Genomic DNA, 4,577 nt, shown 5'->3' on the forward strand with positions numbered 1-4,577 from the left:
GCTTGCCCTCCACGCCAAGGAAAGTCCCATCCGGACACGGTACGAAGTCTTCAATCTTGTATCTTCATAGTCTTGGAGTCCGGCCGATGATGATAGTTCGGCTATCCGGACACCCCCTAGTTCAGGACTCCCTCAGTAGCCCCTGAACCAGGCTTCAATGAGGACGAGTCCGGCATGCATATTGTCTTCGGCATTGCAAGGCGGGTTCCTCCTCCGAATAATTTATAGAAGATTGTGAACACCAGGATAGTGTCCAGCTCTGCAAAATAAATTCCACGTACCACCGTAGAGAGAATAATATTACACAAGTTCAATCTGCTGACGTATTTGGTGGCGTGACGTCACACCACTACCAAGCCTTTACTTGAATCGTTTTTATTACACAACCTCAGCGCGTTTAGCGAAGCGGTTTCCTTGGCACGTCTTGTCGAAGCAGAGATCGTGTTCCCCTTATTCCGGGATTCTCATAAATATGGACGTGGGTAACCCAACCGCGCCTGTTGCCACGCCTCCTCCATCGAAGGTGGGTTCCAAATGGTAACGGGGACGGCTCTTGGTATTCTTCCTCTTTATAATGAGACTAAGGCCCGTTATTTCTCTTCAATCCTCAATCGAATCCGCCCATCGCCCCGAGTTCCAACACCCAGGGCTCTAGATTTGGGTACCTTCAACCTTCGACAATGTCCGGCTCTGACTTACGAGGCTGGTGGATGCCCTCTTCCGTCACGGAAGAAGACGTGCTAAGGCTGAGAGACGCCAGGTACTTGACCTACGAGATTTCGCATAGGTTGCCTGCCCGAGGGCAAGTTATTCCTACTCCCGAGCCCGACGAGAGCGTCGTGTTCGTGTCTCACCTCCGTCGGGGTTTAGGCTTCCCGATGGATCCCTTCGTGAGGGGGCTCATGTTTTACTATGGGCTGGAATTCCATGACTTGGCTCCGGAGTCCATCCTCCACATCTCATCATTCATTGTCGTCTGCGAAGCCTTCCTCCGCACTACCCCTCGCTTCGGCTTGTGGCTCAAAACCTTCAACGTGGAGCCGAAGATGATTGAGGGGCGCCAGGCAGAGTGCGGTGGGGCGGTTATAAGCAAGAGGGCCGATGCTCCATGGCCCGAGGGCTCTTTTCAGGAGGAGCTCGGCTTGTGGCAACAGGAGTGGTTCTATATCACCGCTCCCAGGGGCAGTAGGCAGAGGCCGCCCCCGTCTTCCGCTCGGGCCCTCCACAATGGCTGACGTCATGGGTCAACAAGGGTCTTAACTGGGGGCCGTCCAAATACGTACCCCTGTTGCAGGACCGGATTCGAAGCCTCCAAGAAAGGGAGATTAATCTGGGCGTAGTGGCACAAGTCATGCTGATCCGGCACCTTCTGCCCTGCAAACATCGCCCCCTCCGCCTGTGGGAATTTAATCCGGAGGGGCCACGAGCTCTCCAACACTTCATGGGTTTGACACCCGCGGAGATGTACAAACTGTTCTTCGGATCACAAGAGATGCGTCCGGACTTGACCGAGGATGCTGTCCTAAGCTGCAATCGCCCAGATACTCAAGTAAGTAGCCCTGTGTCCGGACATATTGTCCATTTATTTATCATGGGTTTGCCTTTTAACCAGCTATCCCTTGGACAGGAGTGGATAGCGCTAGCAAAACTGATACGGTGTCCGGCCCCCCTCCCCGAGACCACGCCGGATCCCGTGTTAGTCAAAATGTTGGAGTTTGCGCCTTCGGAGGAGAGTGAAGGGGGGCACAGGGAAACTACCACCTCTGCCAAGGAGGCCTTCAATAAGGGGGGAATCAAGAATCCCTCCTTCCAGGGGGAGAAGAGGACCGCTTTCGAAGACCCGGAGGCCAAGGCCTCAAAGCGGGGAAGGAAATCTGCGCCGGAAGGTCCTGCGCCGGGAAGAGCCCCGGCCGCACAGTCTCCCCAGAGGAGTCAGCCCTTTAGCGAGCCGTAAGTAAAAAGGGGGGATTTTGTAATAGGGGACGCCCCTGTATTATTTCCAAAGGTAACCGAAGTTTTCACCTTGTAGTTCGGATCTCAGCCCATCTCAGCAGAGCTCATCTTCGGGGGACCTTCGTTCGGAGATGATGGAGAGCGAGACGCCTCCATCTGCCGCCCCGTCGGGCGGGGCGGACGACCCTGAGGTGTCGTCACGGAGGTTCTCCCCGAGTCCGGCGGGGCCGGAGAGTTTGGCACCCATTGGAGTACGGCCGGTGGAGCTGCAGGATTTGGTCAAGAGGGCGTCTATCTCAGAAGATCACCGCACATTAATGAGTATGGTGATTGAGAGGATCTCATCCGCCAAAAGAGGGTTGCATGAGGCCGTCGGAAGTTTGCTGACGGGGTTTGAGGTACGCAAAAATTGACATACCTTTTGATAGTTTTGCACATGGAGTGCGCCCTGTACAGATAGTAGCCCCTGAGACTTGGTATGCTGTCGAAAGCGATAGCGTGCCAAGGATAATAATCTCAGTTATAGAATGTCGCCTTTCCTATGCAGGTGGCGGAATGTTCGGTGGCCAGCCGGACTGATGGACTTGCCGAACTGAAAAGGCAACTCGATGTTGTGGATGCGGACATCACGCTGGTCAATAAACGACTTAACGAGTTGCAAGGTAGGTGGTTGCTCCGCGGTTGCCTAGTAAGGGAGTTGATGCCCGTTCCTTACAATTTGTATGCTTGATGCAGATGGCGCCGCTGCTGTGGAAGACCTTCGAGTAGAGCTTGCTGGAGCCAAGGAGCAAGCCAGGAAAAGTGATGCGGCTGCCTCGAAGGCAGCGGAAGAGCTAAAAGCCAAAAAGGCTGCTCACTGCCGAAGCAGGGAGGAGATGGCCGGAATGGCCGCGAAATTAAAAGATGCTGCCGACCGCTATGAGGTTCTTGAAAGAGAACGTCGAGCGGAGCAAGAGGACCTGAAGAAGGCCGCCGCCGAAGCCAAGGATGCCCGTGGTGCGATGCGGGCTATGAAGGAGGAACTGCGTCAGGCCAGAGACATTGCGGCTGGAAAGCCCTTTCTACTGCGTAGGAAGTTTATGGATCCGAAGTATGCTCAGTTGGGCCAATTGTGTGGTGCGGAGGATTCTTATCTGGATTTGGCGGCGAGTGCGGCGGACGCAGTCGTGCACTTCCGAAGCCAGAAGGATCACAAAATGGAAGAGCTTTTCTGGTCTCAATTCCATAGTCCGGAGCGTCCACTCCCATTGGCTGATCGGCTGGCTGAGTGGGCTGAGCTGAATAGATTGTCCGGACTTGCCATGACGGATGTGGTCGCTCATCTATGGCCGGAAAGGCCCAAGCCGAAGAGTTATTTTGGCTTGTTGCAGCAATTCCTTGGGGCGGTGCCGCATATCAAGGCGATGAGGCGGTCGGCATGCATAGAAGGTGCACGGATGGCTCTCGCCCGTGTGAAAACATACTGGGCGGAGATGGATGCCACCGCTGTTGCATCCCGGGGTTCGGACAAAAGCTGATTACCCGCCGAGCACTATTTTGAGGAAGTCTTGCAGGGCGCTTGTTTAATAGAGTCACAGTTCTTGAAAGATGTTATGTTTAAATGACATGTATGATTTCTGAGATCATGTTTATAATGCAACGGCTTTTTATACTTGTGCGTTCAAGTATTGAACTATCTCCTGTTCGGCCGTATATGTATGAATAACCTGAAAGTTGCAGTCTTTGGCTTCCGCCCCCACGCACAAGGTGCGGGGGTGTTTGCAAAAAAGAAAAGCGCTTTTTCACACTTAATCCAACGTCTTGGTCCTTTGAAGGAGGTGATAGCATAGCAAACTAGGCAACCGGACTATAATGCTTTATCACTTTCACTTAGCCATAGGAGCTCGATGGTGGGGCTACTACATAGCCCCTAGAGGCACCCTGCTCTCCGAACTCGGGGCGCGTATGTGCCTGACTGGGAAGCAGTCCTTCGTCAAAGCGGAGAAATTCTAAGCATTCCAATAGTCGATCGAGTGGTTGACCAGTCTCTCGCTATATCATGACAGTCAGTTTTCGGCTTTCTCTACTGAGGTGCTCGACCGGCCGAACCGGCGCACAATCGCAGTAGTTCTCCTGGTGCCGCGTTAGCCGATGGAGCGGAACGTAAGGCAGCAAAACACAGGAGCCGGGCAAACCCAACATTTGACCAAAGACATGATTCGGAGCTGATGCATATAAGGCCTAACTCGAGACGCCGAACACTCCCTGAGGTGTTCGGTCTTTATGATACCGGGCAGAACAATGCCCTAAGCCCCTAGTGTCTAGGTACAGGCGGGACCTTCTGACGCGGTCGATGCCAAAACGCCAGCCTCCTCCTCGGTTATGGTAAAAAACCGGGGGATGTGTATCAACAAGAGACAGTAAGAAAGGTTTACGCAGGGTCTTAATCTGAAAAGAATCCTTGCAACGGGTCCCTGCTGCACGTCTACGCCTGTGTCTCCGTTGTGCTGTGTCCTGGACGGGTGTAGCACATGCTTCATCTGTAAAAGAGAAGGACCTAGTTTGGAAGAAATATCGTGCAAAAGTTGTATTTTAAAATAAGGTATAATTTGGAAGATGAATAAAGTTGAGCTTTATTGGCTCTC

The sequence above is a fragment of the Triticum dicoccoides genome, chromosome 2B, assembly GCF_002162155.2.
Source record: "Triticum dicoccoides isolate Atlit2015 ecotype Zavitan chromosome 2B, WEW_v2.0, whole genome shotgun sequence".
NCBI classification, from domain to species: Eukaryota; Viridiplantae; Streptophyta; class Magnoliopsida; order Poales; family Poaceae; genus Triticum; species Triticum dicoccoides.